Below are 9,922 nucleotides of genomic sequence, written 5' to 3'. Positions count from 1 at the left end.
CGGCTTGAGGCACCGGAGTCAGATTAAAGACACATACTGAACTAAAGGCGTATGTGCAAAGCTTGTCGGAGTGTAGAGAGTCAAGCTGAGTTGACTCGTCACGTGGTGATGACAACAGCCATGTGCAAAACACTCACAACTTTATCGTCTATGTGGAAAAGGTTGCTAACAGCGCTCTCTATGAGAGGCCCTCGCATATAACTATACGAGGAAAAGGCGATAGAGTTGTTTGAATGTGGGGCAGGTTCATCGACAAGCTAAGTTGATCACATTCTTGTTGTGGCATCCTACTAGAATTGGTCACGGTCTGCACCAACTCTCCCCAAGTTGGCCAGACTTAAAACTAGAAATAAGGTTTGCAGCTATGTGAACCTAGAAACTGTAAAGGAGTTGAAAGAACTTAAAGGAATTGAAAGAGGCCTTGAGGTATATCCTCTTGGTAAAGACCCACAAAAGCTCACAAAAGTGGCTTCGAAGGGCAAAACTGGTTCATCCAAAACAATTGGAGAGCTTAAAGCAGAACCAATTCGAATGAAACACTATTGGTGAAACTTCATCATGAGAACGTCACAAGCTGATCACGCTCTATGATATGACTAGTATTATGTTGCTTCTAGTAGGCTAAGCGCAAGCCGAAACATCAACATGTGAAAGTCGTAGAATTTTGCAATCAAACTGTGGCTAGTACTGTGATGTTACTAGTAACCTGGTGTTCCGTCATATGGCCAAGAGAGCATTTGAAGGCGAAACTTCTGCATGGGAAAGCTGCATCATGATCAAAATTTTATATCGAGTATTATGTTGACGTTAGTAGGCCTTGGCCGAAAACGCAGCATGTGAAAGGTATAGATAAAAGTTATTGTTGCAGTCAGTACTGTGTAGTTACTAGTAGCTGGATTTAAGCTCAAAATGAGACACTGTTGGTGAAACTTCATCATGAGAATGTCACAAGCTGATCAAGCTCTATGATATGACTAGTATTATGTTGCTTCTAGTAGGCTAAGCGCAAGCCGAAACATCAACATGTGAAAGTCGTAGAATTTTGCGATCAAATTGTGGCTAGTACTGTGATGTTACTAGTAACCTTGTGTTACGTCATATGGCCAAGAGAGCATTTGAAGGCGAAACTTCTGCATGGGGAAGCTGCATCATGAACAAAAGTTTATATCGAGTATTATGTTGACATTAGTAGGCCCTGGCCGAAAGCGCAGCATGTGAAAGGTATAGATAAAAGTTATCGTTGCAGTCAGTACTGTGTAGTTACTAGTAGCTGGATTTAAGCTCGAAATGAGACACTGTTGGTGAAACTTCATCATGAGAACGTCACAAGCTGATCACGCTCCATGATATGACTAGTATTATGTTGCTTCTAGTAGGCTAAGCGCAAGCCGAAACATCAACATGTGAAAGTCGTAGAATTTTGCGATCAAATTGTGGCTAGTACTGTGATGTTACTAGTAACCTTGTGTTACGTCATATGGCCAAGAGAGCATTTGAAGGCGAAACTTCTGCATGGGGAAGCTGCATCATGAACAAAAGTTTATATCGAGTATTATGTTGACGTTAGTAGGCCCTGGCCGAAAGCGCAGCATGTGAAAGGTATAGATAAAAGTTAGCGTTGCAGTCAGTACTGTGTAGTTACTAGTAGCTGGATTTAAGCTCGAAATGAGACACTGTTGGTGAAACTTCATCATGAGAACGTCACAAGCTGATCACGCTCTATGATATGACTAGTATTATGTTGCTTCTAGTAGGCTAAGCGCAAGCCGAAACATCAACATGTGAAAGTCGTAGAATTTTGCAATCAAACTGTGGCTAGTACTGTGATGTTACTAGTAACCTTTTCTTACGTCATATGGCCAAGAGAGCATTTGAAGGCGAAACTTCTGCATGGGGAAGCTGCATCATGAACAAAAGTTTATATCGAGTATTATGTTGACGTTAGTAGGCCCTGGCCGAAAGCGCAGCATGTGAAAGGTATAGATAAAAGTTATCGTTGCAGTCAGTACTGTGTAGTTACTAGTAGCTGGATTTAAGCTCGAAGTGAGACACTGTTGGTGAAACTTCATCATGAGAACGTCACAAGCTGATCACGCTCTATGATATGACTAGTATTATGTTGCTTATAGTAGGCTAAGCGCAAGCCGAAACATCAACATGTGAAAGTCGTAGAATTTTGCGATCAAATTGTGGCTAGTACTGTGATGTTACTAGTAACCTTGTGTTACGTCATATGGCCAAGAGAGCATTTGAAGGCGAAACTTCTGCATGGGGAAGCTGCATCATGAACAAAAGTTTATATCGAGTATTATGTTGACGTTAGTAGGCCCTGGCCGAAAGCGCAGCATGTGAAAGGTATAGATAAAAGTTAGCGTTGCAGTCAGTACTGTGTAGTTACTAGTAGCTGGATTTAAGCTCGAAATGAGACACTGTTGGTGAAACTTCATCATGAGAACGTCACAAGCTGATCACGCTCTATGATATGACTAGTATTATGTTGCTTCTAGTAGGCTAAGCGCAAGCCGAAACATCAACATGTGAAAGTCGTAGAATTTTGCAATCAAACTGTGGCTAGTACTGTGATGTTACTAGTAACCTTTTCTTACGTCATATGGCCAAGAGAGCATTTGAAGGCGAAACTTCTGCATGGGGAAGCTGCATCATGAACAAAAGTTTATATCGAGTATTATGTTGACGTTAGTAGGCCCTGGCCGAAAGCGCAGCATGTGAAAGGTATAGATAAAAGTTATCGTTGCAGTCAGTACTGTGTAGTTACTAGTAGCTGGATTTAAGCTCGAAGTGAGACACTGTTGGTGAAACTTCATCATGAGAACGTCACAAGCTGATCACGCTCTATGATATGACTAGTATTATGTTGCTTATAGTAGGCTAAGCGCAAGCCGAAACATCAACATGTGAAAGTCGTAGAATTTTGCGATCAAACTGTGGCTAGTACTTTGATGATGCTTGTAGCCAACCGAATTGGTTGAAAAGCCCAATAAGTAAGCTAACTTGGGAGAGCTTGTTGGAAACCAAATGCTACTAGATTGGTCCAAATACATCCTTCAACAGGGGATCACTTGGCTCGCTTTACGAAGAGGAGCACAGCTATATGTGTTAATTCGGTATGAATCGCAAGATTTGTTTACCAACCTCTCTAACGCAAAAGGCGGTCTCGGCTTCGGCTGTTGACTGCGTCCGATTCAGGGTTATATAACTCTCGATTGAACACATTGATGTTCTATTGTTGGTGCTTCCAATAAAATTGGAACACTTAAAGCAGAACCGATTCAAATAATAGCATTCTGATCAATGATTGCATTCCTTGATCAAGAACTGCTGGAGTCATTGTGATGGCGAATTTTCTTCATAAGAAAATTGCAAAGAGACGGAACTTAATGAGACTAGTATTATGTTGTTTCTAGTAAGCGGAAGCTGAAACAGCAACATGTGAAAATCAAGTTTTGTTCAATGATCTCGAGGCGATAAGTACTATGAAGCAACTAGTAGCCTAAGCATGACTCAGATTTGAGACAGTCAAAAAGACTGGCGAAACTTCTTCACATGAAAGTTACATAGAGAACTACAAATGTATACAGCGAGTATTATGTTGTTTCTAGTAGGCGAAAGCTGAAACATCAACATGTGAAAGTTGTCTGCAAACTGTAGAACGATATGTGATTAGTACTGTGCTGTTACTAGTAGCCAGTCTGACTGTAGAAGCCAAGACAAAGGGAAACTAATGCATCTGAAAAGGACAAGTTATGGAAAGGTATGCACGATAAGTATTATGTTGTTTCTAGTAAGCGGCAGCTGAAACATCAACATGTGAACGTCGTTGTGTACAGTAACCTAGAACTATATAGTCCTTAGTAACGTGCATTTACTAGTACCTGTAATTGGTATTCAGACTCAGGCAGTTTGGAATAGTTTGGCAAAGATGCACCAGAGAAAACTGGGATTTGATACAGAAATTGTTGAATACAAGTATTATGCTGCTTCTAGTAGGTTGAATCCGAAACATCAGCATGTGAAAATTGAAAACATTTCTGGTTCGAATTGTCACAAGTATTTGGTGATCTGAGTAGCCAAACTCACTACAACGCCAATTGAAGGCAAAAATTCTCAACGGGAAAAGCTATTCTCATTGAATGAGCTAACAAGACGAGTATTATGTTGCTTCTAGTAGGCGAAAGCCAAAACATCAACATGTGAAAGTCTTGCTGAACAAATTTAATGTTGTTGAGCTCAGTACCGTGTGAATTAGTAGCCATAATTGGCGAGCGAAAATTGAACTGGCGAAACTTCGTCTTTGGAAAATTGCAGATGCCGAGCACTTATTTTGCAACGAGTATTATGTTGACTGTAGTAAGCGAAAGCCGAAACAGCAACATGTGAAAGCTGTTGAAATTTGTGGTCATTTTGCAATAAGTACAAGGAGTGTAACTAGTAGCCAGGTCAAAATTTGGGATAAGAATGAGCAAAAATTCTGCATGAGAACAGTTGAAATTATGAAACTAAATTACAAAGACTAGTATTATGTTGTTTCGAGTACGCGAAAGCGGAAACATCAACATGTGAACGTTTGTAACGAAGTTTCGTTAATTTTCAGCCTAGTACTGAGCAAGAACGAGTAGCCTCATCTCCAATCCCACGCAAAATGTAGTGAAATATGTGAGTGAACCTTATTCACGGTGAGGGTTTCCCGAGGTCTGTATTGCAGCGAGTATTATGTTGCTTCTAGTAAGCGAAAGCTGAAACAACAACATTTGAAAGTTGGAATTAATGACTGAATGGAAACTTCGACCTGTGTTTGATAGTAGTAGCGAACAAAACTGCTGAATCGGTTTCTGTCTCATATTGGTCAGTGAACCAATTAAGAGACAATCAACTACATAACCTGAATTGGGCGAGAGAACCCCCTTAACTTAAGCATATCAGTAAGGGGAGGAAAAGAAATCAACTGAGAATCCCTTAGTAATGGCGAATGAACAGGGAAAAGCTCATCGGGAAGAGAAATGGCAACATTTCTCGGTGTCCGGTATGGTTTGATGCTAGACTGGTGAATTTGTCCTGATGTCTACTGGAAAGTAGCATCAAAGAAGGTGAAAATCCTGTAAAGGTCATTTTCGATACCAGTCATAATGGCTCATTCCTATGAGTAGAGTTGTTTGAAAGTGCAACTCGAAGCTGGAGATATGTCTCTCCAAAAGCTAATTATAAAGCGAGACCGATAGTAAACAAGTACCGTGAGGGAAAGTTGAAAAGCACTCTGAAGAGAGAGTGAAAAGTACGTGAAACTGTTGAAGGGGAACTGGAGTGAGCGTTACCATACTCAATGCCTTGATATTATATTCTCGGCTACCGAGTAGTGTAGTTGTCGTCTTTTGGCAAATCTTGTTAATGAATCGAGCAGAAGTTTTCCTCGGAATTCTTCTTGTTGATTCTAAACAAAATGAGATAAATTGATCTTGATTGCCTGTCTGACCTCAACTTCCTATTCAATGCTCTCTACAGCCCGTCTTGAAACACGGACCAAGGAGTGTGAGTTGCTTGCAAGTGTTGTCGCTCATTGAAAGCGCACACGCGAAATGAAAGTGAACAGTGTAATTTTTATGAATTGCACTACTTTGTGTGGTGAGGGCGCCGATTCGGTGTCCCGCAACCACGGACGGTTTTGCTCTTATTGCATGACTGATCCAGAGCAAGTAGCACACGACCCGAAAGATGGTGATCTATGCTTGGGCAGGGCGAAGCCACGGGAAACCATGGTGGAAGCCCGAAGCGGTTCTGACGTGCAAATCGATCGTCTGACCTGAGCATAGGGGCGAAAGACTAATCGAACCATCTAGTAGCTGGTTTCCTCCGAAGTTTCCCTCAGGATAGCAAAAGCTTGAGCAAGATTGAAAAATCTTCGCAAAGCAATTTCATCGGTTAAAGCGAATGATTAGAGGAATGGGGGAAAATTTTTCCTTCACCTATTCTCAAACTATAAATCGGTGAGATGTCCTTGTGACTTAATTGCACTTGGACTATGAATGCAAGCTTTTTGTGGGCCGCTTTTGGTAAGCAGAACCGGCGATGTGGGATGAACCAAAAGTTGGGTTAAGGCGCCTAACTACTTGCTCATGAGTCACCACAAAAGGTGTTGATTGATACTGACAGCAGGACGGTGGTCATGGAAGTTGAAATCCGCTAAGGAGTGTGTAACAACTCACCTGCCGAATCAATCAGCCCTGAAAATGGATGGCACTAGAGCTCGTGGCCTATACCCAACCATGAATATCAATATCTAACGCAAGTTAGATTAGAGAAAAAGAGCCTCACCAGCTCAAAAATGATATTCATGTGTAGGAGGACACATTGATTGCGCTAAAGTATGCACGCAAGTGTATGCGCGAAGCGATCAATGGAGCAGATCTTGGTGGAAGTAGCAAGTACTCAAATGAGAACTTTGAGGACTGAAGCGGGAAAGGCTTTCATGTGAACAGCGTTTGCACATGAGTTAGTCGATTCTAAAAGACAGGCTAATGCCAAAGTCTTGAATAGTGGTTTCTTGAAAACTGCTGAGTCTCGAAAGAGCATCGGGTTAAAATTCCCGAACTTACTCTCCTGGCATTGAGACGGCAACGTCATTGAGGTCGAACTTTGTCATTGGGACCTTGGGGAAGAGTTATCTTTTCTTTATAACACGTTGTAGAGTCCTTGGAATTGATTCAATCAGAGATAAGGCTCGAAGCGTGCAAGAGCACAGCAGCATTTGCTGTGTCCCAATTGTTCCTGGTGGCACATAAAAGTTTGGCTTAGCAGATGTCAGGAGAGTGAATCGTACCGATTACCGCATCAGGTCCCCAAGGTGAAAAGCCTCTGGTCTTGGAACAGTGTAGATAAGGGAAGTCGGCAAAATAGATCCGTACCTTCGGAAGAAGGATTGGCTCTGAGGAGTGGGTGTAACAAGCCTTTAGTTTGACGCTTCGGTCTGCTAAAGCGTGCGATGGCCTTCGGGTTGTTGGCGTTTGGTTTGACTGCTAGCTGATATGCTTTAGGTCTATTCTGTTGCACAAAAAACACTCGAACTCTGAACTGGTTCGGACAAGGGGAATCCGACTGTTTAATTAAAACAAAGCATTGCGATGGCTGGTGAAACGGTGTTGACGCAATGTGATTTCTGCCCAGTGCTCTGAATGTCAAAGTGAAGAAATTCAAATAAGCGCGGGTAAACGGCGGGAGTAACTATGACTCTCTTAAACTGCCATTCGTGGCTGAGCTAAGCACACCATCAATAGTCCCCGGAATGGACAAACCTTAAAAACTTGCCCAGTGGAAGGAAAACCACTCAACAAACCACGGTTTCGGAGTCATACCAAAACAAAGACTGTCCGTGGAAGGCAAACCACTAAAACCACGGTTTCGGAGTCACACCAAAACAAAGACTGTCCGTGGAAGGCGAACCACTAAAAACCACGGTTTCGGAGTCATACCAGAACAAAGGCTGTCCGGTGAAGTGTGCTGACCACCTTAAAAGTTCGCCAACCACTTTGGGTAAAACCAAAGTCTGTACCTCGGTACAGTAGTCCCAACGATGAAGACAATCAATGAGAAAGATCTGGCCTCAGCCAGACAAGACAGTGTGAGCACCAGTAGTTGTGGAGACGTGGCCTCCAAGTGGACCTGCGACATCTGCGGACAGGGTCCGTTCAGGAGTGAGCTCGGCCTGAAGCAGCACAAGACCAGAAGTCACAAGTCAGGGGCATCACAGACGAAAGCATCACAGGGAGCACATGCGGGCAGGGCTCCCACCCAGGAACCCGTGAGTGGCCAAGCAACAGCCCCCAACTGGTGCTGCTCAATCTGTGGTGCTGGACCCTTCAAAGGACAGACTGGTCTCTCACTTCACACCAAAAGCAGGCACCCAGATACATACCACCAGATGCAGGCCCAGAAGACAGGCAGATCTAATGCAAGGTGGACTCTTGAGGAAATGGCTCTGGTCAGAGACGCGATGAGGGGCCTTGATCCCGCATCCCAGAAGCAAGAGAATGAGCAACTGGCAAGACTGTTCCCCCATCGATCCGCTGAGGCATTCAAGGGCTTGAGAAAGAACCAACAGTTTGTGGCAATGATGCAGGAACATGACAGGGAGGAAAACACTGTGCAGGAAGACAGACCAAGACACTGTCTTGAGACGGGCATCGACCTTGAGATGCTGGCTCTTCCTCCTCCGGGTGAATGGCACAGAATGACGGACGACGATCTCACCCAGTACGTCGAGAGAGAGGGACAGATGTGGCTACAAACCCTTGCACAAGAACCAGGGAAGAATGGGGGACAGAGGGCTCACAAACATCCTAGACGATCCAAGAAGGGCATGAGACGGCACCAGTATGCAAGACTGCAGGCTCTTTACAGACGTGACAGGGCTAAGGCAGCGGCATCAGTGATGGATGGGTCATGGGAGAAGTTTGGTGAGCACAACCCCATCACCGACAAGACAGGGTTTCTTGATGCTTGGCAGCAGCTCCTTGAGACGGAAGCAGAGACAATAGACCTAAGCACAATCAGCGGTCAGGGTTGGGTCACTCCAATCACCATCGAAGAAGTGGCCAAGTGTGTGCAGACCATGGGACAGACAGCTCCTGGACCAGACAGGGTGAGCAGGAAGACGGTGACTTGCATCCCCTTCAAGAAGTTGGTCTCCCACTTCAATCTCTGGCTGCTGGCTGAACATCTACCCGAGTGGCTCCTTAGTGGAAGAACAGTGTTCATCCCCAAAGTGGCAGGGTCTCAGGAACCAATGGACTTCAGACCCATCACAGTGGCAAGTGTACTGGCCAGGGTGTTCCACAAGTGCTTAGCTGCACGACTTGAGGACCTAGACGACAATATCAGACAGAAGGGCTTCAAGAGGGTAGATGGGACGGCAACCAACTCTCTTCTGCTGCAGGGCATTATCAGTGAGGCAAAGACACAGAGACGGGGACTCAAACTGGCCTTCATAGATGTGAAGAAGGCCTTTGACAGTGTGACCCACAAGGCCCTGGCAGAAGCAGCACTAGAAGCAGGCATAGACCCCAAGATCCTCAGATACATCATGAAGGGCTACAAGAGACAGGGCACAACTCTGGAGATCGACGGAGCAAGACGCTTGGTGAAGCCATCCAAGGGGGTCAGACAGGGGGATCCCATCTCCCCAATCCTATTCAACCTTGTGATGAACAGGGTGCTGAAGACTCTACCCCAAACGACTGGAATCCAGATGGGCTCAGAAAAGCTGAATCACCTCGCCTTTGCCGATGACGTTGTGTTGCTAGCTCAGACGCAGACAGGGCTTCAGGACTCTATCAACAGACTGGAGACAGGGCTGGAAAGATGTGGTCTCTCTCTCAATGCCAAGAAGTGTGCAACCCTAGATGTGGACACAGTGCCAAGGGACCGACAGATAGTGATAAACCCTAACACAGTGTTCAGCAGCAGGGCAGGAGGTCTCCCCGTGATGACAGCAGAATCCTTCTACAAGTACCTGGGCATTGAGACAGGGGCATATGGTACGAGGACAAACACCATCAAGAAGCTGGAGAAGAAGCTAGATGACCTGAGAAGAGCCCCCCTGAAACCACAGCAACGAATCTGGATACTCAAGACCTACTGCATACCCAGTGTGTACCATCAGCTAGTCCTTGCAAAGACAACGAAGCAGGTCCTGGGAGGCATTGACAGGGTCATCAGGAGGACGGTGAGGCAGTTCCTAAGATGGCCCAAAGACACCCCAAAGGAAATGTTCCATGCAGACGTTGACGATGGAGGACTGGGCATACCTGAGCTGCAGAAGAGGGTACCACTGATGCAGGAATCCAGACTGACGAGACTAATGAGAGACGAGGACCCGGCAGTGGCAGCCCTCACCCAGACAGTGTTCTTCAAG

General features: G+C 44.8%; 2 pseudogenes; both read left to right on the top strand.

The window, feature by feature from the left end:
• The first annotated feature begins 3,060 nt into the window (after positions 1–3,060).
• On the top strand, positions 3,061–3,212 carry LOC142358545 (5.8S ribosomal RNA; annotated as a pseudogene).
• Positions 3,213–4,895: 1,683 nt separating this feature from the next.
• The window catches only part of LOC142358543 (large subunit ribosomal RNA), a 7,229-nt pseudogene continuing 2,202 nt past the window's right edge, over positions 4,896–9,922 (top strand).

Source organism: Convolutriloba macropyga, unplaced genomic scaffold (assembly GCF_964194025.1).
Source record: "Convolutriloba macropyga unplaced genomic scaffold, txConMacr16.3 SCAFFOLD_1027, whole genome shotgun sequence".
Taxonomy (NCBI): Eukaryota; Metazoa; Xenacoelomorpha; order Acoela; family Convolutidae; genus Convolutriloba; species Convolutriloba macropyga.
The sequence above is the reverse complement of the archived record's forward strand: the minus strand, read 5'-3'. Positions and strand labels throughout refer to the sequence as shown.